The 27997-nt window shown below is 43.7% G+C and overlaps 1 protein-coding gene across 1 annotated transcript in view; it reads right to left on the reverse strand.

The window, feature by feature from the left end:
• The window catches only part of LOC121853175 (alpha-2B adrenergic receptor-like), a 57310-nt gene extending 29412 nt beyond the window's left edge, over positions 1 to 27898 (reverse strand). Inside the window, exon 1 of the mRNA XM_042347142.1 lies at positions 27263 to 27898. The gene's annotated coding sequence lies outside the window, so the exon portion shown is untranslated. The remainder of the gene's footprint in view (positions 1 to 27262) is intronic.
• Between the last annotated feature and the right edge of the window lie 99 nt (positions 27899 to 27997).

The following is a 27997-nucleotide window of genomic DNA, read 5'->3' on the forward strand; positions in this document are numbered from 1 at the left end:
TATTTTTTATCTCTTTACTCTTTGTTTCTGCCTGTCTCTCTCTTTCTCTCACACACACACTCTCACTCTCCCACACTCTCACTCACTCTCTTTCTCAGTTGACTCTGAGCGTCAACTAATGAAAGGAACTTGGAGTATAAGGTGTTGGACGGTCACTTAGCGGCCAGACACGGACGTTTATTTGACCGGCCGCCCGATCTGACCACACACACACACACACACACACGTAATTGGTGGCTATATTTCTAGCCTGTTGGGTACAGGGAGGCCGCCATACCCCCTCACCACCCCTCTCCCCCTTGACCGCCTCTCCGCTCTGATAAAGTCATAGAGGTCGACCAAGGTTAACTGTAGAGGTCACGCGACACTACCCTTAACATGGAGGTTATGAGAGGTAAGGGGAGGGGGCAGGGAACGACAGAGAGACCCCTTCCCCCACTCCGCTCTCCCCCTCTTCTTCTTACTCCCCTCCCCTTCCTCTTACTCCTCTCCCCTTCCCCTTTCTTTTGCCATTCCTCCATTCCTCATTGTTCATCTTTTCCTCTCATTGCCCTCTCCCTCTTCCTTTCAACTCATCACTCTTTCTCTATTCTCTGTTCCGTTTTTCTATTTCTTCATTTCCACTCCCTACTCCTTCTCCTCTTCTGTTTTCACCCTTCCTTCTTTATCCGCCCATCGTTTCCATCCACCCACAAGGACCCGAGCGCTAGTGGGGAGAGAAGATGGAGGGAGAACTGTGATATGAGGGAAAGGAAGGAGGGAGGAAGAAAGGGACGTAGAGAGGGAGGGAGGGACAAACAAGACAACTAAGTAAAGTCCACTAATGACTACTCAGGCTCGGGTAACAACAACGACCTCCACACACACACACACACACACACACACAACGCTCTCTCCACCCTGGAAATGCCATCCCTCAGTGACTTCCACCACCAAGGACTAGCAAGGTTTGGCAGTGGACTACTGCACCATCCACGTCATCGCCACCTCCTGCCACCGGCAGTCCCCCGCCCACCTCGGGCAGTCCGCCACTACAACAAAATTCAGCCCATAAGAGCCCGCACTGATAGATATAAGAATAGCACCATCCCATCTATTGCTAAAATAATAAACAACTCCTGATTTATGTACTGTACAGCCCTGTAAATGTATCGAACGCATATCATTATGTCTAAATCACATGTTAGTTTGTATATTTTCAGCCACCGGCTGCAACTCTATTAATAAATCGTTTATTATTATTATTATTATTACACACTTTCAAACATAACATAGCGTCTCATTTGGAGTCTAAAAAAAAATGTCCCCTTGAACCTCTAAACATTGCTGTCATGCATTACTCAGGATGAAACAGACTCTCCCCACCACGAACACTCTGGGTGGCCGGACCTGTGACACACCATAACCCACTTAAGTAATTTTAATCTCAAATTTCATACTCATTTAATATTCCCATAAGCCTACCAAAACCAACCTTGACTTTTACGCCTCATTTCGTTCGTGTTGGTAAATATTATGAGCTACAAAAGTTACTGGGGATTTTTTGGGGGGAGGAAAGGTAAATTTAATTGGCAATTTTCACGGTAATGCAGAGACCAGGTAACACAAGGTTTCAGTAGTGACGTTTAATTAACCTGAATTCTTTGAATTGACATTTAGGAAGGATTAGTTAAATATGTCATTAGAGGTATAAACTCCGGTACAGCTTACAGGTATACATTCAGGTACAGCTTACAGGTATAAAATCAGGTACAGATTACACGTATAAAATTAGCTACAGCTTGCAGGTACAGACACGGATACAGCTTTCATGTATAAACTCAAATACAGCTTACAGGTACAAACATAGGCACAGCTTACAGGTAGAGACTTAGGTAGAGAGCTTTATTAGCACCGTATATTTGCATAAGATTCATTACATGTTGAACAGTATTAAGGTTTAGAAAATATATCAGCTATCATGAAGTTCAGCTACAAGTTCAGGTATAAGACACAGGTAGAGTAATCACCAGGTAGTGACAGGTGTTATAAGGAGAGTTAGTGTACCTTAAATCAGCTTCAATTATTCATTAATCTGGTAAATTATGGAATCACACGAGCATTAGCCTCCACAGTTCACATGGGGGACCATGGTGCCAGAAGTCTCCAGGTTCCAGTAGGCATGACTCGACGAGTGAGTGTCACGTCTTTCTTTCAGAATACACTGGCTGTTGGAAGGAGGAAGGAGGAGGACAGAGGACAGAAGAGAGAGGAAGGAGGAGGAGGGGGGAAGAAGGGGAGTCACCGACGTTGGCCTGGTTCACACGTAACTACCTCACTCAAGATCTGGCACGACTATAGGAATCTTAAGAGTTAGTACCACAAAAGTCTCTTTTAACTGGGGACAATAACTAAATAACTAACATACACTGATAGTAGATGCTTAGAGACTCGTATGTGATATTTCCCCATAAATAAAAGTTATAAGAACGTTTCCCTCTTACTAGTTCACTTAAGACACGACACGACGATAGAGTCTCAGAAGGCACTACGATAAAAGATATCCTAACTACAAAATAATGACTTATCTAATCAGGTCATCCTCAAAGTATTTTTCGTTGATATTTCGCCTTTTTGAGTATATATAATCATATATTTACTTATTAGTATTATTTGCGCGACGGGACATCGATAGAGTCTCAAAGGGCGATATATTTGAGTTCGTTCTCAGATTGAAGTAACATACGACATACAGACGGATCCAGAAAGGTCTACGCGTTATAATTTACTCTTAACTAATATAAACACGTATCTTTTTGGATCAGTTACATATGGCGGTAAGAATGACGTCGATGTTGCACTGAGAATCTACCTTAATTATGTGAGTTTTTCAAGACCAGGTACAGCAAAATAAACAAACTTACGGGTATTTGGGAATCCGGAGTTTATGTTCATGGTTGGGCGGGAGAGAGGGGGGGGGGAGGTGTTAGTCACTTGTTGTCAGGTGTTTACGTTTCATTGTCTTTCGAGGGAGAGTAATATGTTATTGCACGTGTTAGATGGTTAGGTATTTCTCTCTCTCTCTCTCTCTCTCTCTCTCTCTCTCTCTCTCTCTTCTCTTGTCGGGCAGCAGGGTGACAGACCTTCACACATTACATTCAATCCATCATTGAAACATCTCACAGTCACCGCTTTATATCTTAAGCACCTTCGGTTGGTTAGGTACACAGCCAATAGCAGCCGCCCTTCATCAGCTGATTTACCCCCCAAAAAACAATAACAAACGTCAGCTTATGTGGAACAATAATAAAAGTGCTCAGACAGGTGGTGATGTGTGTGTGTGTATTATTTGGTTGTATAATAAACACTGTTGTATAGAGTCACTCCCGTGTATATAAACTTATGCAAATGTATTGTTGATATACTGGTAGGTGTGTCAATACTCATACAATCATACACTATTGCGCACACACACACACACACACACACAGTCAACAGAGTTATCTCACCATATAACCTAAGGTATAATTTTCTTATCATCCACAACAACGTGAAAGCAGTCATTGCCAGGCGTCTGTTTGTCTGTGTCACTCTAGGACAGGTTAAGGATCAACAGAGTGTTCCATAACAGCCAGGAAGCTCATATTTGTATTTAAATTTGCACTTGATTTTATATTAGTATTTGACAAGACCATTCACCTTCAGGAGAGTCTAGAACGGATTCGAATATAAGGGTCACTAACCTCACTCTACATGACAAGGGCTCGAATCCAACATGGAGAGAGCGGTATCAGTGACCTAGAGACGATCTTGTTTGTTTATCTTTTATTCAATTTGTTTATCCTCTACGCTGGTGTTGTTAAGTGGTGTTACAAACATCATATAGTGGTCTCTGTGTGCCTGGGGAAGAGACGTTGTGGTGGGGGTTAATATTACTGAAAAAAATACTCGGTAAATCTTTGTTTGTGTGTGTGTGTGTGTGTGTGATACCAAGTTTGAACTCCTAAATTTATACATGAATGACAAAAAAGAACATATTTCTTCCCAACACATTTGAGTTTTTGTACCAGAAACACATTTTAAGCGTCTTCTTTATACACACACACACACACACACACACACACACCTTCCATATGTCTGTTACATCATCTTGCTTAAACTACCTGTCTACATTACATCACGTACCTATTCACCTGGACGTGAGATCAAAGTTGAAACACTTGTTATTTGACGGAAACTAATGCGACTGTCATCTTATGAGTCTTTATATTTCAGAGTTTAATTCCGGGTTACTGCGATTCTCTCCAAAGGAACTCTACCCTTCTCTATCTCTCCCTTTCTATCTCCTTTTCCTATCTCCCTCTCCTTCTCTTTCTATCTATCTCCATTTTTATCTCCCTTTCTACCTATCTCCCTTTCTATCTGTCTTTCCCTCTTCTATCTACTTCTACTCCTCTCTCACTTACTTACTTACAAGGGGTGGGTTAAGGGGAGGGGGGGGGGTGCTGAGTAAAATGAATGGGAGAAGAATGATGCTGAGGAGAATTGGGGAGAAGGAGGAGGGGATGGGGACTTGAGAGGAGAGGAGAGAGAAGAAGAAATGTAGAAAGATAAATGGAAGGATTTAAAGGACTGACTGAAAATATTTTGTCAGTGTCAGCGTCCTGGACCTGATAATGACCTTTCACTTCGGGGAAGAAGAAGAAGAAGAAAAAGAAGAAGAAGAAGAAGAAGAAGAAGGCCTTTACCTTCCATGTTCACTGTCCTATCATAGTGAGTACATCCCCAGCCTCACTCACCCAGCAAGTCACAGGTCACAGGTCACATATACGTAACCTAAGTTGTGTTTATGTTATAATGTATCCCTGCGCTCCAACAACTCAGGTCCTTCAGTGTGTGTATTCCTTGTTACTATTATACACTCGTGTCGTCAACAAATAAAAAGTAGAGATAAGTTTCTTAGAATCTGGTGCTCGTTGTGGTGTTGATGGGGGTGGTGGTGGTTGTAGAAGTGGTGGTGTGGTGATGATGGTGGTATGACGATGGTGGTTGTGGTGGGGGTGAGGTGTTAGCCTACAGTAAGTGACCCGGGAAGCGAATACTGCAAGCTTCAAAAGATCGTGTACACAAGACAGCTCCTTAGACACTGACACGGAAATTGACGCAAACCAATCAGGCCGAAACGATCCATTCCACCTGGGCGTTACGTTCTAGGAAAGACGTCATCGCTCGGTAAAAGCGACAGAAAATGGGAGAATTGACGCAGAAACGGCAAGTGTGAAGCCGCCTTAAGAACGCAAGCATGAACACCGCATGTTTCCCTGTTGGGCGCTGTCATCCTTTGGCAAAGCACTTCGCCTGACACAGGATGCAGGGGATGCACAATAAACTAGCCCTCCTCGCCTTAATGGAAGCAAATCTGAATCTGATATTCTGATATTGCCGTTTATCTGAGACAGAGAGAGAGAGAGAGAGAGAGAGAGAGAGAGAGAAATGTTATTTCACCCCCGTTTTCTCCGCCACAGATGTTTAATAAGAGAGACTAACCCATTTCTCCCACCATGTTACCACTATCTCTCTCGCCTCGCCTCGGTGCCTCATTTCTCTTCCTTTGTGGCCTCTTGCGGGTGGCGTTGGTGCTGACAGGAAAGGGGGATAAATAACAAATAAACAGAGAGAGAGGATGAAAACACACACACACACACACACACACACACACACACACACACACACACACACACACAGATATAGACGTGTTACATAATTATATAGGGTACAATAGGACACGGCGTTTAATCTCATTTACATATCGTCTCATTTCACTACTCACAGTTAAGTCTGCCCTAAGCCATGATATAACTGAAACCAAAGCCGTAACAAAGCCACGTCCTAACTGCAGGCTTCCACCACTACCACTGATTGCCTAGGTGTGTCCTACGCCAGGTAACACCCGCCTACCTGGGTCGACACTTTGTTATCCTGCTGCTGAGACCTGTTCGATCATGGTGTGTTAGGACAGAGAGAGAGAGAGAGATGATCAATCGTCCCCAAACTTCATCATCTAACGATCACATTAAAAGAAATCGTAAAAACCAATACTAACTGAATAAAATATTACAGGTGTGAGTTACAGTTGTGAGTTACAGATATGGGCTACAGGAATGGGCTTACATGCGTGGGTTTACAGTCGTGTATTACAGTTACAGTTACAGGTGTGTAATAAAGGCTTGGGCTACAGGTGTGGGTTGCAGGGGATGGTTAAAGTTGTTTCAGGTTTAGACTACACGTGTTGGTTACAAGTGTGGGTTCAGGGGATGGCTACAGGTGTGGGCAGCAAGTCTGGTTACAGCTGTATGTTATAAGCGTGGGTTACATGTATGGGTTACACGCAATGGTTAAATACGTGGGTTTCAGGTTCCTGTTTTTTTTATGATCCTTTTCTTGCCGTCTGTTGTGTTGTGTTGTATTCTGGATCTAGTATTACAGGGTGCCTAAAGATTATAACCTTTGTAAGTAGTATGTCGCTCTCCTCTGGCAAAACCATCAGTAATCCCTTGTACCCAACAGTTGTCAACATTTCCACAGCCTTCATGGTCCCCACTGTAAGATAAGGCTTCGCTATGAGTGGGGTTCCTGGCTTTTAGTGGGGCGCATATTGTTAGTCTACTACTCTACTTTGCATGGTCTAACTTTGTTTGTGTGGACGAGAAACTTCAGTAGGTGTGAGGACAAGAGAGTCGTCTACAGCATCGACTCAGGTGGGCTTAAGGTGTACTAGTCTGGCCGCCAAGATAAGGTAAATGTTAAGTTTTATTCTTCTAATTAATTCTTTGGCGGTGATGGTTGTTATGGCGTGTTGACCCAAGATGGTATCCAGCGAGCCATTGTCTCCTGTGTGTTGCTGTTATCGCCATCATTGTTACCATCATCGTCACCACCATCTCATCACTACAACACCATCATTACCATTGCAACACCACCACCACCACTACAACACCACCACCACTACAACACCACCACCACCACTACGACACCACCACCACCACTACAACACCACTACACTACAACACACCACCACACCAACACCACCACCACCACTACAACAACACCACCACCACCACTCACAATACACCACCACCACCACAACACCATCACCACCACACAACACCACCACCACCACCACACCACCACCACCACCAACAACACCACCACCTACACTACAACACACCCACCACCACCACTACAACACCACCACCACCACTACAACACCACCACCACTACTCACCACTTCAACACCACTACAACACCACCACCACCACCACCACTACAACACCACCACCACCACTACAACACCACCACCACCGCCACTACACCATCACCACCGCCACTACACCACCCCTACTACACAACATTAACACCTCCTTCATCTACTCGTCCTCATTAGAAATTCCTCTCAATAACTGCCTTGAACCAGAGCTTAAAACTCCCTGATTAAATGCATGATATTAATACTGATGCACCAACACCTTGAAGGGTAGGGGGTAGGAGTAGGTGGGAAAGGACGGGGTGAGGGTAGGGGTAAGGGAGATTAGGTGGTTCTTCGTGGGATTAGTGCCTACGTGAGTATGTGTATAGTTGTATGATTAGTGTGTATGAATATAGTACATGTAAGAGTATTTTTTATCTAATAATGTTTGTATATGTAATGTATATAATTACTGTATGTATGTGGCGACGTGTGCTGTAATGGTCAGCCTTGCAAGTGTTTCTTTACCACATTTGTCTGATTTGCCTGTCCAGCCAGCAGTAATTGGGGACCAGGATGTTAATCGATTTACGGATCGTGTTCTGGGGTAATGGTTAGTCCGTACAGTTGGAGAGTTGTGTAAAGTTCCCTGTTTAGACTCGAACCTTGAAGTTTCGCTGTCACTTTAAGCAAATTCCTCGTTTGGGTTTGTGGGTTGTAACACGACTTTTTTCTTTGACTGTACAAGAGATACAGATTCTGTTCCAGCCCGCCCCAAGTTCAGCCACGCCCCCCACTATCCACCCAGGTTAACGGGACCACCTATCTAACTTTAACCACTTTCAGTATATAATAGGTACGGATAGGGAGATGCATCGATGTATGTACTGTATTATGTTGTACTTATGCGTATGAATTTATACAGGTGTAAATTTCTCAATGTTTATATTATATACAAGTATGTATGTGTGTAAATATATCTCACCTCTCTCGCCAACATCTCTATTTCATCACTAGTAACTACAAAAACTACGAAGGAATAATGACCACGGTACAACACTCCCTGATCCCCGGCAAGTATAAAGACTCTAATTTAACACTGGACCCAAATAAATAAATAACAACAATACACAGGCGTACCAACACAACCCATATTTAGTGTTTCATATTACATTTATTTTTCCTTTCATCTTAAAGCTTCTTGATGCCTTGTGTGAATTGAGTTTACAAGGTTATCATTATTAATGTTGTGGTAATGTGTGGGGAGGTAGAGTTTACAAATTGTGCAGATTATAACACTGAGGTCCAGGCAAGAGCGGGAGAGACGTGGTTGACAGAGTGGCCACGTCGATACTACACTGCTGCCATAGAACATTGCTAAGGATACTTCAATCTCGTGAGGCAGCTGAACCACTCCTAGGGTTCTTGACAGACAGAAGAGGAGGAAGGAGGGTAGGAGGGTAGGAGGAAAGGAGAGCAGTCAATATCCGTGACGGTGTTATGTTCGAGGCAATGTTACGTTGGCTTCTCTTAAGTGCTCTTAACATGTAATGGATTCTTGAGATCGGGCGTATCTCTCTCTCTCTCTCTCTCTCTCTCTCTCTCTCTCTCGTTCGTGAAAAAGTTCCCCTAATTGTTAACCTGAAATGCACGAGGGAGAGGTGATGTGCTAGAAGTGTGTTATTCTTACACACACACACACACACACACACACACACACACACACACGCACAAAACCCCTGAACAAAAAAAAGATAACACTGGAATACAATTCTTTTTTATGCTATTGTCACCTCACTCAAGTGACTGACAGTGAGGATCTCATAACTCATAACAATTCTTTTTTATGCTATTGTCACCTCACTCAAGTGACTGACAGTGAGGATCTCATAACTCATAACACTAAGTAACTCACAACAATAAGTATCTCATAACTCACCATAAATGTCGAGAAGAAAATAATAAGATAGAGACTATTTTTCCGCATAAATCATTTATTTTTGTGTGTGTTTGAGTAACGCTTGGGCAGGTAGGGGGCTTGCCTGTGTGTGTGTGTGTGTGTGTGATTATTTGCGTTCGTGAATAAAAGGGAGTTTGGGGAAGGTGTGTTTGTGTGTGAGTGTGTAAGGGTAATGTGTTTGGGTGTGTGTGTAAGGGTGATGTGTTTGGGTGTGTGTGTAAGGGTCATGTGTTTGTGTGTGAGTGTGTAAGGGTGATATGTTTGTGTGTGTGTGTGTAAGGGTCATGTGTTTATGTGTAAGGGTGATATGTTTATGTGTGTGTGTGCAAGGGTCATGTGTTTGTGTGTAAGGGTGATGTGTTTGTGTGTGTTTAAGGGTCATATGCTTGTGTGTAAGGGTGATATGTTTATGTGTGTGTGTGCAAGGGTCATGTGTTTGTGTGTAAGGGTGATGTGTTTGTGTGTGTTTAAGGGTCATATGCTTGTGTGTAAGGGTGATATGTTTATGTGTGTGTGTGCAAGTGATGTGTGTGTGTGTGTGTGTGTGTGTGTGTGTGTGTGTGTGTGTGTGTATGATGTGTATGTGTGTGTGTGATGAATAATGGTGTTTGTTTGAATATTTTGTAGGAGCTGTGACCGTGTGAGTGTGAAGGGAGAGGGATGAATAAGTGTGTGTGTGTGTGTGTGTGTGTGTGTGTGTGTGTGTGTGTGTGCTATAATCCGGAGGTTCTGTTTTTGATCACCGAGTTTCGAAGTGACTCTTGATTGGCTAAGGCAGGTGTTTACAAGGGCGCTCATTGGGCCACCCACTGCCCCATACCTCTATACAGGGCGACTCGACCACCAGGTGTACACGAGGGAGTGAAAGAGTGTCCTTGATTGGCACGGGTCTCTATATATACACATGGGTGTGTGTGTGTGTGTGTGTGTGTGTGTGTGTGTACGTGGTAGGGGAGTGGGTGCTTGTTTATGGGTGAGGCAAATTGGTGAGCAGGGTTAAGAGTTTGTTTATTTAACGTATGTACAGTATATATGAGTGTTTGTATCTTGGAGTGAGTCGAAGTATATGTTTGTGTGTGGTGGGTATAATCATATCAATGTTGGCTTACCGTTACACCCACCCACACACACACACCAACTCTCACTTCCTTGTTACCTCCACCCACCGTAAGTTACCTCCACCCACCGTCCGTCACACCCCACCCATCGTCCGTTATCTCCACCAGCACATCACCGCCCACACGTCTTCACCCGCACATCACCACCCATACATCACCGCACAACACTTCACCGCCCACACATCACTACCCACGCATCACCGCCCACACATCACCACCCACACGTCGTCATCTACACATTACCGCCCACACATCACCACCCACACATCACCTCCCACACATCACCACCCACACATCGCCACCCACACACCACCATCCACACATCACTACCCACACACCACCGCCCACTCATCACCACCCACACATCACCGCCCACACATCACCACCATCACCACCCACACATCACCACCCACACATCACCACTCACACATCACTACTCGCACATCACCGCCCACACATCACCCTCGGCTGGCCAGGAATAAAGGTGAATCACTAATATCTGGAGTGAGATTTAACCAGCTCTAGTGATGACGTGTGTACATGATGTGTACAGCCAACACACACACACACACTCACACTCACACATAATTTAAATAATAGATGAATGGTTCTGGAGCTGATAAATTGCGAAGATATAGAAAGATAGTTGAAGGTGTTGGTAGTCGTCCATGGCCATACTAGCTGTAGCTAAATGGTCAACCCAGCTGTAGATGGCCAATACCAGCTGTAGTAATACGTCACCACAACGATAACTTTCCGTCAAGGCGTGAGTTTGTCAAGACAGCAGATGGTGCCAGAGGGCGGTGATGGCGCCACCTGTCTTCGTTTTTACACAGATCCTTTAAAAGTGATAACTGGCGCCTTAAGGTGTTATATCTGTTATGTATTAACCTATGTATTACTGTGTGTGTGTGTGTGTGTGTGTGTGTGTGTGTGTGTGTGTGTGTGTGTGTGTGTGTGTGTGTATGTGTGAGAGTGGGGTTCGGTGACACACACACACACACACACACATTGCCGAGAGTTTTGTCTTAATACAGTGTTTTAGGTCTTAATTACAACTATTACCGGCGTAACTGAGAAAAAATCGTGTAGTGTGATCCTCGTTGTCGTTCCTCTAGGCCCAACCACCAATCAGGACTCTCCTCTAATCCAGTCCAGCAATCGCCGATTTCCCTTCCATTTACTGGCTTCCTCCACCAATCAATTGCTCCCCCTCAGTATAGACCTAGACTCATAGTACCAATCAGCGTCCTTGGCTACTCAACCCATGCACCAATCGGAGATGCTCCTTAACGTAGCTCTACTTTCACTGTCTATCACCTTTTCTCTTTTTAAACATTCTTTCTTACCTTCTTTCTGTATTCATTCTTCCTCTCTTCGCTCCCCAACTCCCCCTCTCCTACTTTCCCAACCCTCCTCTACTCCTCCATCCCTTCCCCACTCCCCCACCCCAACTTCCCTATTCCCCAGTCTTTCCTTACACCTCGTTCCTCACCTATGTCATCTATTCCTCCACTTTACCCAGCCGGGTCATCGGGCATACTCATAACACAATTAGTGACGACACACACACACACACACACACACCAGCCAGTGTTAATTAAGTCACGTTTTTTAACAGTGGCGACTCAGACGACCCCTGGCAGCTCCCCGCTCTCCTCCCTAGCCCTCCAGTCTCAGAGGATCGTGCGGTGAATTTTCCACGTAACTGGAAACTCAAGAACACATCTCGCTCACACACACATGCGATTCTAAGATGGATCCTTAAAAACTCTTCATTTAAATAATTTGCCCGAACTGGAAATATTACTCATGTATTCTCAATGAGTTATGGTATCTTTTTATTCTTCACCAAAGAGACACGAGTGGATCTAACTTGTTCACTGAAGTTATGAAACAAATACATGTTTGTCAGATGTCGGTATGTAAAAAGTACTCGCCAATTAGAGATGCGAATAGACTCTAATTAGTTTACTTTCGCAGCAATACAAGGAGGTATAATTGCGCTGAGGCTTTAAGGCTTAATCGCAATTTGAGAGATTTTGTCCTTATTTCTGTGCCAATTACCTCCTTCAGTCGCACCATCAGTTGGGTCTCTGTCCCGTCTACCTCTTTATCTAGAGGCACTATTAGATAAGGGTCTCTCTTCCCAGCGTGACACAAGGGGAGGGAAGAAGCAGACTCAGGCAGCCTTTACGCGACGACAGAAAGATTTAAACATTTGCGATCAACTTTGCTCGACGAGTGAGTGTCTTGTAAACAAAGGTACTGGGCATGCGTGAGCCTCACTCGATCCTCGCCACGCTCATACGGCCACTTTTTAAACATTCCGGGCAGCAATTCCGAATGTCGGGTTAAGTTTTAGTAACCTGATAAATTATTCGTCAAACTCCATTAGCAGCTTGTACATTCGGGTTACCATTTAGTTACCGTAATGCTGCAACTCGGGAGGGTTGGTAGGCCTGGGCAAGATAAATGTAAACACATCAGCTTGATCTGTGGCGCCACATTTGAATGCTTAAGCGCGAGTGGTGGCTGTAAAGCTTCTTTATCAAGAGAGAAGACAACTTGCTTGACTGAAACACAAGAGAGAACACACAAAGACTTAATAAAAGAGCACAAACTGTATTGTACTGTATTGTACTGTACTCTGCTGTGCTGTACCGTACTGTGCTGTACTGTACCGTACTATACTGTAATGTACTGTGCTGTACTGTACTGTGCTGTGCTGTGCTGTACTGGACTGTACTGTACTGTACTGTACTGTACTGTGCTGTGCTGTACTGTACTGCACTGTACTGTGCTGTTCCGTACTGTACTGTGCTGTACTGTGCTGTGATGTACTGTACTGTACTGTACTGAACTGAACTGTACTGTGCTGTGCTGTGCTGTGCTGTACTCTACTGTACTCTACTGTACTGTACTGTACTGTCCTGTACTGTACTGTACTGTGCTTTACTGTACTTTACTGTACTTTACTGTACTGTGCTGTGCTGTGCTGTACTGTACTGTACTGTACTGTGCTGTACCGCACTGTACTGTGCTGTACTGTGCTTTTTTGTACTGTACTGTGCTGTGCTGTGAAGTACTGTGCTGTACTGTACTGTACAGTACTGTACTGTACTGTACTGTACTGTACTGTACTACAATGATATAACTTAGAATTGGACTTAATATTATATTGGTCATTTTCATGGTTTTTCATTTGTAAATACATTTAATATTTTTGTGGTTTTATAAATTAATGATATTTATGGCATTATATAATATACAGTAGTGTCTTATCATTTACCAATTATGACTCTTTTTTCCAACCCTGATTATAGGTTTGGTTTGAACATTTCCTCTAAAAAATATTTTATGGAACCTAACCTAACCTACCCAAACCTACCCTAACCTAACCTACCCTAACCTAACCTACCCTAACCTAACAAACACCAGCCGTGCCTACTGTAAGCATCACCACAGCTACACCCCAACAGTGTCTAACAGGCGACACTTCCAAACTATTGCCTCAACAGTCTACTAAACACATTTTGTATAATTTTAGATCTTTCCTATATAATATTTTGGTGAGCTGGAAATGACGTTACATCTATCTATAACAAAAAGTGTGTTCTTTATTGTACTTGAGGCTACGAGAGGATGTTTGTAGGAATGCAATACTCGATAATTTGTGAGAAGCGCAATGGGGAGACGAAAAATCTTGTGTGTTGAAGGTAATCATCACGGAGGTATATATATATAACTGTCTTAAAAATATACGCGTATACATTTCCGTCGGAACTAGTTATTAGGACATTTGAATATTGTTTTTCTTGATTTTCTCATTTTAATTTATATATATATATATATATATATAGTATTTTAGAGACTTTATATATTCGTATATAACTAGTTAGAACTTTCGGGATAATGAGTCTTCGGGTGCCTATCCACACACGAAAACTTATCCCGAAATGTTCCAATAACAATTCAGATTACTAAATAGTAACCCGAAGTAAATCACATATATATTTGGATAAAAATAAGCAACCCGAATGATGAAAGATCAGGCCGATAGATACCCATACACGCAAATACACACGATACACACACAAGGGCGTAGTTTAATTATACAGTGTGACGTACAATGTTAAATTGTGACGTACAGTGTTATGGTGTGACGTACAGTGTTATGGTGTGACGTACAGTGTTATGGTGTGATGTACAGTGTTATAGGGTTACGTACAGTGTTATAGTGTGACGTACAGTGTTATGGTGTGACGTACAGTGTTATGGTGTGACGTACAGTGTTATGGTGTGACGTACAGTGTTATGGTGTGATGTACAGTGTTATGGTGTGACGTAACATGAACAAAATCACTTTAAATGTATTAAAGTTCTTGACTTTCCCCATTCACCCTCTCCTCACCTTTATCTAATCTCCCCACCTTTCCTTTATCTCCCCACCTTTCCTTTATCTCCCCACCTTCCCCTAATCTAACTCCCCACCTCTCCCCTAATCTACCTCCCCACCCATACCCTCATCTCTAACTCCCTCTCTCCCCCTTCAACCTTCCCCCTGCCCTCCCTTTACCCTCCCCAATCATATCTTTATCTTCTGCTTTCCCTCTTCTCCCTCTCCACCTCCCATTCTCTCCTATATCCCTCCTCCCCTATTCATCCCTCCCCACCCTACCATCCCCTCCTCCCCTACCGTCCCCTACCCCCTACCATCCCTCCCCTACCCCACTGTCCCTCCCTACCCCTATCCCCTCTACCCCGTCCCCCCCCACCCCACCATCCCCTCCCCACCCTGTCCCCTCCCACTCCCCTACCCCTACCCCTACCGTCCCCTCCCCACCCCCCATCCCCCACCCCATCCCTCCACTCCCCTACCGTCCCCTACCCCTACCGTCCCCTCCCCTCCCCTCCCCACCTACCGTCCCCCTACCCCTACCGTCCCCTCCCCTACCCTACCATCCCTCCCCACCCCACCATCCCTCCCCCCCGTCCCCTACCCCTTCCCTCCCCTACCTGTCCCTCCCCCACCCCTCCCCTACCCCTCTCCTCCCCCTACCCCATCCCTCCCCTACCGTCCCCTCCCCTTACCCTACCGTCTCCTTCCCCTACCTCTTTCTCTCTCCCCAGGTAAACAAAATTATTTCTGGTCTTCGTTGTGGTTAGGTTAGGTTTGGTTATGTTAGGTTAGCTTAGATTAGGTTAGGTTAGGTTAGGTTAGCTTAAGATATTTGTAGGCCAAATAGGGTCATCCAAGGACATCCATTCATCGCGGCAAGATTTATCGCCGACAGCATTAATTAGCATAAATTACTACACCTACTAATTAGCATAATTAGTAGATTAGCTTATCGTTATGTTGAACAGGTGGAGTGTCTATCGTGGAGTTGCAAGGACCATGCCTGCCTGTCTGTCTGTCTGTCTATCTATCTCTATCTATATGTCTATCTATCTATCTGTCTCTCTGTCTATCTATCTATCTATCTATCTATCTATCTATCTTTGTCTGTCTGTCTGTTTTTGTCGTTTATCTGTATTTTTCTGCCTTAGGTTAGGTTAGGTTAAATGACGATGGGAGGAGAGGAGCAGAGAGGGAATGGGAAAGGGAGAGAAAAAAGGAGGATGAGAAGGGAGGAAAGTGAGAGAAAGAGAGAGAGGAGAAGGAGAAGGAGGAGGAGGAGAAGAGCGATTGAGATTCAGGGATAAGAGAGGAAGAGGAGGAGTAAAGAAGGATGAGAGAGAGAGAATGGGAGTAAGAGAGAATAGAGAAGGAGGAAGAAGAGAAGGAGTGAGAGAGGAGATGAATTGGAGGGCAATTTTTAGTTTAACAGTTTCATTGTCAAGATTAGTCGACAATTTTACCTAATCTAAGTAATTCAGTCAGGTCTTGTCACTGAGGGTGTGGTTTGGTTAGGTTTGGTTTGGTTTGGTTTGGTTTGGTTTGGTTTGGTTTGGTTTGGTTTGGTTTGGTTTGGTTTGGTTTGGTTTGGTTTGGTAAGTTGGTTAGGTAAGTTGGCTAGGTTAGATTAGGCTAGGTTAGGTTAGAGTAGGTTAGTTTAGGGTGAATTGTGATAGGTTAGGTTAGAGCAGGTTAAATTAGGTTAGGTTAGTGTTAGGTTAGGTTAATATTCATTTGTAATAAGCTGGTGGTGTAAATTCGTCACTTAAGAACATAAGAATGGAGGAAACTGCAGCGGGCCTATTGGCCCATACTGGGCAGTCCCGTTTACACCCAACCCCTATTGCTCATATAAGCATCCAACCTATGTTTGAAGCTATTCAGCGTATTCGAGTTAATGATGATATTTGGTAACTTGTTCCATTCATCCAGTACTCTGTTTCCAAACCAGTGTTTACCTATTTCCCACCGAAATCTAAATTTGTCTAATTTAAAACCATTGTTACGAGTTTGCTCCTGGTTGGATAGTTTGAGTACCTTTGTAATGTCCCCCTTTGTTTAGCCCTGACTTCCATTTATACACCTCTATCAGGTCGCCCCTCGCTCTAAGTCTCGAGGGAGTGCAAATTAAGATGCTTTAACCTGTCTCTATACTCAAGGTTCCTAATGCCCGGGATTAGTCTTGTCATTCTCCTCTGAATTCTTTCCAAGGATTCTATATCCATTCTGTAATACGGTGACCAGAACTGAACTGCGTAATCCAGGTGTGGTCTCACAAGCGCAAGATACAGTTTTAGGATGACCTCGCTAGTCTTGTAACTAACACTCCTTTGTATGAACCCAAGTACTTTATTAGCCTTGTTACGAGCAAAAACACGTTGTTTACTTGGCTTAAGGTTTCTACTTATCATTACTCCTAAATCTCTCTCGCAGTCGGATTTCTCTTTGGCATCGTTGTTCATCTGGTATCTGGTTTCCCTGTTACATCACTTGATTCAAATTTCGGATACACTGTCAGGGTATCTGGCCTGTATCCAAGCCTGTATCTTCTATATCCTAGCATGTATCTTAGCCTATAACCGAGCCTGTATCCGAGCAATTATCTTCTATATCCCAGCCTGTAACCTAGCCTGTATCTTTTATATCCTTGCCTGTATTTTAGCCTGTATCTTCGCCTAATTCTGGCTACGACATCATCACATAATGGTTGTATCTCTTGTCATGATAATTTTCCATAGTTAGAATTAGGGAGGAGATTACAGGGAGGAGTAGGAGGAAGGGGTGGAGGAGGAAGAGGAAGAGGAGGAGGAGGAGAAGGAGGGGCAAAAGGAGGGGGAGAAGGAGGGGAGAGGAGAGGGATATAACATACATTGATATGACAACATAAGTGTGAGAGAGAGAGAAAAGATGAAAGTGTATAGACAGGGCGAACAAATAGACAGGAAAATGAGACTGTGTTTCAAACCAAAAGAAGCGTGTGGGGGGGCATGAAGGAGGGGTGGGGGGAAGGGGGGTGAGTCAGTGTCATTCACCATGGCCGGATGTTATTCCCTACACTATATATACCCCCATCCTTGTTATTCCCTGTAATTGTTCTTGTTTGTGTCTCTGTCAGTGAGAGAGGGTCTATTGATGGTCTTGTTTGTTGTGAGAAGGACACACACACTCACACATATCCCTCATGACAACCCCCCTGGCCTAGCGTTACCTGCCGTCACCTTACCTGGGATTAATTAGCTCACCTGATCACAGTGCCTCATATCTCCAATAGTTTGCTTTGATTATTTATTTTGTATTTTGTTTTTTGGGTTAGTATTAATTAGTTGTAGTATTGTTGGTTAATTAACACACTCTCTCTCTCTCTCTCTCACCTATCATCACCAGCTCCACATCATCATATTTCCTTCTCAGCCTTACCTGCCATAACGAGATCCCATTAAATATCTTGTAATTCACCTTTCCTCACCTGTTTCAACGATATAATTAAGGATATCTAATAATTCTGTCAAAGATATGTCAAAATTAATGATAACAGGTTTGAGTGTTAGAGTAAATATTTACCTTGAGTGTTTACCTTACCTCACTACTTGTACCCAGCGTCTTGGCCAACCAGGTATATGTAGTTTTATTATTTGTTTTCGGATTTACCTGAAGATTAGACTTTTTCCCTTAGCTCGTTTCACCTGATGATTACACACCTTAACGCTACCTACTTAACAACACATTACCTGACATACTACTTGATACACCAAATTATCTCACATGATTGTCTCACCTGATTGTCTCACATAAGAACATAAGAATGGAGGAAACTGCAGCGGGCCTATTGCTCATATAAACATCCAACCTTATGTTTGACGCTATCCCGGGTATTCGAGTTAATGATGATATTTAGTAACTTGTTCCATTCATCCACTACTCTGTTTCCAAACCAGTGTTTACCTATTTCGCGCCTAAATCTAAATTTGTCTAATTTAAAACCATTGTTATGAGTTCGCTCCTGGTTGGATAATTTGAGTCCCTTTGTAATGTCCCCTTTGTTTAGCCCTGACTTCCATTTATACGCCTCTATCATGTCGCTCCTCGCTCTACGTCTCTCGAGGGAGTGCAAATTAAGATGATTTAACCTGTCTCTGTACTCAAGGTTCCTAATGCCCGGGATTAGTCTTGTCATTCTCCTCTGGATTCCTTCCAAGGATTCTATATCCATTCTGTAATACGGTGACCAGAACTGAACTGCGCAATCCAGGTGAGGTCTCACAAGCGCAAGATATAATCTTAAGATGACCTCGCTAGTCTTGTAACTAACACTCCTTTGTATGAACCCATGTACTTTATTAGCCTTGTTATGAACAAAAACACATTGTTTACTTGGCTTAAGATTCCTACTTGTCATTACTCCTAAATCTCTCTCGCAGTCGGATTTCACAATGGCATCGTTGTTCATCTGGTAACTGGTTTCCCTGTTTACATCTCCTATACTGAGTACTTTACATTTGTCCACATTGAATTTCATCTGCAATTTTTAGACCATTCGAAATTTTTTTTTAGATCTTCCTGTAGTTTTGCGGAGTCCTCGTCAGATTTAATTACGCGTCCTATTTTAGTGTCATCAGCAAATTTACTTATGTTGCTGTCTATGCCGATATCAATGTCGTTTATGTATATAATAAATAATAATGGTCCAAGTACTGAGCCTTGGGGAACTCCACTGGTGACGTTGCTCCAATGGGATTTAGTGCAGTTAATGCTCACTCGCTGTTTCCTGTCCTGTAACCACGCCCTAATCCATTTTAGAATATTACCTTTAATGCCATATGCTTCTACCTTTCTTATTAGTCTTTCGTGGGGGACTCTGTCGAAGGCTTTGCTAAAGTCGAGATATACCATTCACGATTTAATGACCACGGGTTGGAAAGTCTAATGGGGATGGACAATTAGGTTCCCTCCTTATGCACTCACCTGCTGTATGTTCGGGAGATCAGCACCTGGCCGACCACCCTACATGGTTACAGGTGATAAAAGCCAACAAACAATAACCCTACGTACCGCTACAACACTATACAGCTGAGGGGTTGTTACAAAAACACACATTATCCCGCTCAGTGTCCATTAAGACCAAGAACGGCATAGGTTTACCCAGACAGTGTAGGTGGGGGAAGGGGGGTCGGTGGTAGAAGCGGTACCGTTCTTGCCTCGCAAGCGAGATGTCACGGGTTCGATTCCCGGGCCGGTGGAAGTTATTTGGACATACTTCCTTGTCCCCATTAGTCCCTGTTCACCGAGCAGTAAAGTTGGTACCTGTTGTAAGTCGAAAGTTGCGAATTCGTATTCAGGGACGAGTTGTTGGAGCTTCCAATAACTTGATGACATAAACCACTGACTCTTCAGGCTTCCACGCCCTTGACTCTTCAGGCTTCTACGCCCTTAACTCATGAGACATAAAGGCAAGCATGAACTTAGCATGCTTCCCTGTTGGGCGCTGTAAACGCTTCTGCGCTTCACCTTACACAAGGATGTAGGGGGGGTGCCCAATAAAAAAAAAAAGACAGTGTAGGATGCCGTGTTAGGGATCCAGGGTAAACACGAGTGGGGATGGTGAGTGGTGGGGATGATGGGTGAGTGGGGGGGATGGTGAGGGTGGTAGAGTGGTGCTAGGGAGGAGGGTAGAGGGGAACAGGAGGGCGAGGGATAGGAGGGGGGTCAGAAAGGTAAGAGGAAAGAAGGGAGGTAGGGAGGAAGAGGAAGGGAACTTGTAAAAAAAAGGGTAGGGAAAGGGAAGGGAGGGGAGATTAAGAGGAATGAGTAAAAAGTAAAGAAAACAAAAGAAAGAGAGGAAGATGAAGGGTAGAAGCAAATAAGATTGGAAGTGAGAAGGAGGGAAGGACACGGAGAGGAGGAGGAACAGAGGGGGTGAAACGGAGGGAAGGAAGGAAGGAAGGGGAAGTACACGAGACAATAATCCTGGTAGCCTCACTCACTCCTGGCTGGTGTTTATGGTCGACCCTCGTGAGAACACTGCCAGGAGACGGGAGGACGAGCGTGTAAACTTGACTCAGAGTAGATGTAAACACGGTCTGATCCTCTTGTCTGTCTGCCTGTCTCTCTGTCTAATCTTTTTCTGTCTAATAACCTCCTGTTATCATTCTCTCTCTCTCTCTCGCTCTCTCTCTCTCCCTTACATCTCTGTTAGCCTTTCTTTCAATTCATCGAACACACACACACACTGTAGCATCACCTGGGTGGCCCGCTGAGCATACATAGCTGCGATAAGTTGCGTCACACCTTGGTATATGCTGAATAAACATCATCATCATTACCATCATTATCATCACCATCATCATCACCATCATCATCATCATCATCATCATCATCCTTATCATCATCATCATCCACACGTCACAACACCAACATGAGCGGGAAGTCCTCATCATCACCGTCCACACGTCAGAACATCACACCAACATGCGGCGAACGTCATAACAATCAAGCAAAACACCATAACAGAAACAGATTTGGTCCAACTGGCGCTAACATTACGGCCTCACACTCGGTCCAACATTAAGCAAGGGCAGTCAGACAGTGTTGGGTTCAAGCAATGTATTCATTGTCTTCTCTCTACACTATGGATTATGTATTGTAATATGTATACTTTTTAAAATCTATTTGTTTTTGTTTTTATTATCTGTGTACGTTTGGGGTTTCATGATGACGATTTATTGTAAAGTTTTAAAGTCTCAGAATTTCAGAGTGATCTTAAGAGAAATTGAAAACCTGAAACCAAATTCTCCAAGGTTCGTACTCTCAATATTTTGCTCGTAACTACAGATGTAAGGGTGTATTTAACTGCTTGCAGATCTTGCAGGCCCTTGTGGTGAAGTCAATTACAATGCCGTGGTCAACATTACGGACCTGCACCACCTCACACACACACACACACTCCTTGACACAAAATGAATCAATTTCGTATAGCAGTTAGATACACCCGCTGCAGTTTCTGAGTACCGGCTGTTTGGTTCACTGTGTTCGAAAGGATTATAAATCTCGTCCACTTCATTACGCGACACAGCTGAACGATAATGCCTTTGTGAAAGTTACTGAAACTGGGTTTAGCTTCCTCCTTTCTCACACATACTGTAAAGCAATGCAACTTTTAGACTGAACTCTCCTACTCAATCACTCGAGCCAGAAGAGGGAAGGTTTAGGTAGGTGAGGAAGCAGTTGATCAGATGAGTGCCTGCGTCCAGGGGTTGGTGAGGCTCCCAACGGTCATGCAGCAGTTTACGTCAGTCGCTGATGGGGTGGGTGGTGGCGGTGACGCTTCTCCATTATTTTTAGCCGCAAGCTGATGTTCGTGTGTTTGTTTGGGTGTCCAACATTTTGCATCACCATTTATTATGTCTATAATGTTCTGACAGCTCACTTACACGAGGTGCACACCAGGCCCCATCGATCGTACCCTGAAAGAGTGCCTATACTGGCAGAAGCCTGACAAACGTGGTCATGGTTTTCGTGAGCATGTCACTAGGAGGTAGAGAGGAGAATGCCAGGCGGTAATGATCGCTCAAGCTTGAGTTGTTCAGTCGTCTTAGTATAGGGAATATTCGCTTATACACATCACTGGGATGTACTGTAGCCGTTGTGATTAGTAAACCTTCTCTTGCATGAGGACCTTCCGTGATACGCTCGAGTGTCTTATATATGCAACTCTCAAGAATGTTAAGTAACACTCGAGGGGGGGGGGGCTTTGTTTGTTTGTGCGTTGGTCACGGTGTTTACTGGATACACAGGAGATACACCTAATGTTTATTAATGCCGGAGTTCTGGAGGCTAATAGTCGGAGTGTATAGGTGAAGTTCCTGGATCAGAACTAAAAAAAAAATATCCCTGTCTGTCTGTTAAGAGAGAGACAGGATGACCAAATTACATACAAACTCCATTACCTTAATACAATCCCTCAGCACCTTATTAACTTCCCCTGATCTGTACACCTCGATGGAACAACCACTTAACAAGCAATTAAACCTAAATACAGGAGTGGGAGGAGGAAGCCCTAATTAACGAGAAAAGTATAGTAAATTGTAGGAGTCATTAAGGGATTTTTAATGATGATGAGTGTACGGAGGCTGATAAAATGACGGAAGAATTGTGTGGAGACTTGTTTATGACACGCACATATGTATACGTACACATGGGCGACGATGAAAAGGTGCGAGAACACACACACACAGACACACACACACACACACACACACACACACACACACACACACACACAAAATAAAAATAAATAATAAATAAATAAAAAAACTGGACACCAACAAACACACAAACACACCTTTACACAAACAAACGAAAATGACACAAACACAAAACCCACAAACACCCGCAAAAGACTTAAACAGACACAAACACAGACACAACAAGAGAAATAAAAGCACCAATGGGTCAGGCTTGATTCAGTTAAATGAAGTTGATTTTGGTCAATCATATTACGAGGGTCGTCCTTCTGGTCATTCTAATTGGTCACTCAGGCTGTGCTAGGGCAGTCGCGCAAGCACACAAACACACCACTTCTATCTATCTCTCTATATGTTTGTTTCGGTTATTTTGCAAAATTCCCGGCGTGTATTTTGGTAATTTTGCGAAATAACTTACAAACGGACAACCTAACCTAACCTAACCTAGCCTAACCGATTTCACCCAGAAGTAACATATATACCTGCCTGTCTATATAATCTACCTGTGCAATCTACCTTATCTATCTAATTATCTACCCTTATGTGTAAACAAACATAGTAATTAATCGTATACATATTATTATCTACAATCTCAACCTACTCTCATTACCACCGTCAGGAGCATGACGCCTGGTGCTAACGTGGGTGTGTCAGCGTGTGGGAAACGTCTGATAAGAGACAATTTGAGCTGACACTATCCCAGGAACCTTGCTGATCGTATAATGATAATGATGATGATCTATAGTTTGACGATAATGATAATAATAATAAAACTTCATCAAAAACTTCAACAACAACAACATCCCTCAGTAGTACTCCCAATAGTGGCCTCAATCCACCTGTAACGAATTTCATTACTTTTACCAGTAGTTAATTGTTAAGACTGTCCATGGTATAATGCACTAACCACCTCACACCTCTTGTTAATTATCGACTAAAAAACCCCACTAAATTCCTGTTTTCTCCTTTTAAAAAAAATTATATTACTAAGTTTTATATAATAGCTGTGTTAAACCCTCCCTGATAAACGTCCCTCACGAGCGAAATAAAACATAGGTCAGGTTGGTTTTTTTTACGCTCATTAGCACAGGTAAAAAGGTGGTATCTCATATTCTAGATTTTTTTTTTTACTATGAGTCTTACTGAACTAAAGGTTAAGTAAACATTCGACTCGGTGTTAGTATCTACAGAGTGAGACAGTGTTATGTAATTTCAATGTTGATTTTCGTTTAGAATAGATGTTTTAAATTTCAGTGTTTTTTCCTCCTCCGGCTTATCACAACCCACCCAGACGCCTTCCTAAACACACACAATGAATACGGCCAGAGATCACTGAAGATTCTAATGGACTCAATAGGTAAATTTTGCAAGGAAAGGGATAAATTTTTATATAATTAGATATTCCTCTTCATTCCGGGACAAAAAACAATGGCAGTTTTGTATTGTGTGAGTGAGTGAGATAGATAGATAGATAGATAGATAGATAGATAGAGTGTGTGTGTGTCTGTGCGTGCGTGTGTGTTATAGACTTCAACATTACGACGTAAATAATCACTATCATCTTCTTCATCGTCTTTATCACCGTGTTGTTATTATTCCCACGTTTAGTTCGAGGTTGTGGTCAGCTCGTTTTTTTCCTTCTCTCACTTTCTCTCCTCCACAGTTATCACCCTTTGCTTCCTCTCGTTATTCCTTTAACTCTCTTATGTCCTTCTTATCACAAGTCCTCCTCCCACTTACTCCACCGACCTCTACGTCTCTCCGTCTCGCTCTGTGATAATCTCTACTTTCTCTCATCTCTCTTACATCCTACTCAACCTTATCTTTGAATCCTGTTCCTTATCTTCCTCCTTTTCCTCTCCTTCTTCGTCTCTCCACCGGTATCTCTATTGTCCTCCTCTCTAAATGTTCTCATCCACTCTTAACCATCTCTCTCTCTCTCTCTCTCTCTCTCTCTCTCCCAGCTTTATCTCTCTGTCTCTCTCTAAGTCCCCCTTATCTCACAGTAAGATACGACAAATTGAACGTACTGTAATGGGAGGAATAAATTTTAATCTGATTTTGTCTAATTTCTAAATGTGAAACTTGAAACTGAATAAAACACACAAATAAACTGAAACAATTTAAGCCATAGTTCTTTATTTAGATACATGATTTGCATACAGAAACTCTACTTTTATATACAGTTTCTACATGACTAAATCCTTTGAGAGGTTAAGGCCTCCTTTTAAAACTTTCCAGCGTTCCAGCACTTACTACAAAGTTGCTAAGCTTGTTCCACTCGTCCACCACCCTATTTGTGAACCAGTGCCTTCCTATCTCCCTCCTAAACCTAAACTTATCCAACTTAAATCCGTTGCTACGAGTCCTATCCTGCTCGGATATTATAAGAACTTTATCTATATCTCCTTCATTGATTCCTTTCACCCGCTTAAATACTTCTATCATATCTCCCCGCACTCTTCGTCTTTCTAGGGAATGCAAGTTTAGTTTCTTTAACCTATCTTGATATGGAAGGTTTCCAAGTCCCGGAATCATTTTCGTCATTCTTCGCTGCACCGACTCCAGTGAATTCATATCCATTCTATAATAAGGGCACCAGAACTGAACCGCATAATCGAGGTGCGGCCTGACTAGCGCAAGATATAGTTGCCATAAGACCTCTGCACTCTTATTACTTACACTTCTAGATATAAAACCTAATATTCTGTTTGCCTTATTTCGAACATTAACGCACTGTTTTCTAGGCCGTAGATCCGGGCTTACAAGTACCCCTAAGTCTCTTTCACAAGTCGACTTCTCTAGGTTGATGTAGGTTAAGGTGACACAGTTGTTATGTGTATCTGATCAGTTAAGAGAGAGTTATAGATACAATTTAGTCGCAATTAGGTTAAGGCGGCCCCATAACTGTGTATTTGATTAGAAACAGTAATTTCTACATGACAACCCGACGGTCAACACTTCGAATCCCACGGCCGGTACTGAGTGAGGCGTCCCTAGTCGACCCTGCTGTAGAATAGGTACATGACTTTACAATTAAGGAAATGAATGTGGGTAAAGTTCAATGCTGACGTCTCTTATCTCCTTGTGTACTGCAGACTTAAGGCTTCAGTGTACTATATCCGCACTGCCTTTAATGGGCCGATTAGTGTATAAGAGAATCACTGCCGCTTCTGAATTAAATTTGTGGCTGATAATTTTTTTGTTTGCTGGTAAATCGCACTTAAGCGTATATATCGTGATGTGCCGAGGAGGAGAAGGAGGAGAAGGAGAAGAAGGGGAGGAGGAGAAGGAGGAGGAGGAGGAGAAGGAGGAGGAAGAGGAGGAGGAGGAGGAGAAGGAGGAGAAGGAGGAGGAGAGGAGGAGGAGGAGGAGGAGGAGGAGGAGGAGGAGAATAAAATGGAGGAGGAGTAGACAATGCTCACGTTCGGTGTAGCCTAGAATGGTAGACATAGATAAATAGATAGTTAGATAGATAAATGGATAACTAGATAGATAACTAGGTAGCTAGATAGAACCGCGGGTCATTACATCATAACCGGGGTATAAATACAGAGGTCAGGAGTCATTACCCCCTTGATGACGTCACAGTGCCAGAGGTATCAGATTGCGACACACACACACACACACACACACACACACACACCCTACACCCCTGCCACGTGACCACCTGGTACCACCGCCCACCCTGTCACACCGCCCACCCTTTCACACCGCCCACCCTTTCAAACTGCCCACCGTGTCACACCGCCCACTGTGTCACACCACGACAACCCTGTCACACCACCCAACCCTGTCACACCGCCCCGCGTGTCACACCACCCAACCCTGTCACACCGCCCCTCGTGTCACACCACCCAACCCTGTCACACCGCTCACCTGGTCACTTCCCGGGTTATTTGCGTTACATCGTTTTCACATATTACGTTTATATTACAAAGTTGTGTTCCGCTTGTTGTAACACTCGTAACGTTACCCATTGTACCACTTATATGAGCTACGTTACAGGTGTGTGTTACAGAACCACCCCTTTCACTATGTTTCCTGAATTCACATTGACTCAAAATGATTCAAAGTGGTTCATAATGATTCAGTGATTCAGAATGATTCACAGTACTCAAAGTGACTCACAGCGGCACTATAACTCACACAGCCTTACATTGACTTACGGAGACTCACACAGCATCCCGATGAATCACAATGACTCACATAGCCTTGCAGTGGGTAGCAGTGACCACACAGCATCACAGTGACTCACACCGCCTAAAAATGACTTGTATTGACCTTAAGACGCTCGAGCGACGAGTCACAACTCACCTTGGATTCTCCTAAATGTCGGGAGCGTCACACTTGGTCCGCCGCGTCACACATTTCTCGGAACGTCACACAGCACTCAGGACGTCACAGGGCACTTGTTGCGTCACAATTCCCTCGAGGTGTAACAGAACGCTGTAAATGCGACACAAGAAACAGCGCGTCACACAGCACTTGGGTCGTCTAACTTACTTGTAGCGTCACACTGCACTTGTTACGGTATAATTTTCTTCAGAGCGTCACGCAACATCCTTGAACGTAACATAGGTTCCAGAGCGTCACACAACGCTTGGCTCGTCACACATTGGCTTGTGGTAGAACAAAACATTCTTTCTGTGCATTACACAGTGCCTCTACCGTCACAGTGCCGTCACACAGTCATTAGATGAAACAATTGGTATGTCACACTTTTATTCGTAGTGTTACAGAGCGTCACAGACCTTCAGTAGTGTCAAAACACACGTGGTGTCGAATTTACCTCGTAACACCACAGCTCCCTTAGCGTCACGCACCGCCTGTATCGTCACAGATGGTTGGGAGCGTCGCGTCGTCACGTTCGCGAGTGACTCCGGCGGCAGTGAAGTCTCGCGGCGGTCGTCAAGCAGCGGCGGCGCGCGAGAGAGGCACCGCCGACTGGCACTGAGGCAACGCGGAGACTGTCCTTACTCCGGCACTCTGCCACCTGGCCCTCCACACGCCCACACGCACGCCCACCACCACCACCACCACACCACCATC

The sequence above is a fragment of the Homarus americanus genome, unplaced genomic scaffold, assembly GCF_018991925.1.
Source record: "Homarus americanus isolate GMGI-L3 unplaced genomic scaffold, GMGI_Hamer_2.0 scaffold32871, whole genome shotgun sequence".
Lineage (NCBI taxonomy): Eukaryota > Metazoa > Arthropoda > Malacostraca > Decapoda > Nephropidae > Homarus > Homarus americanus.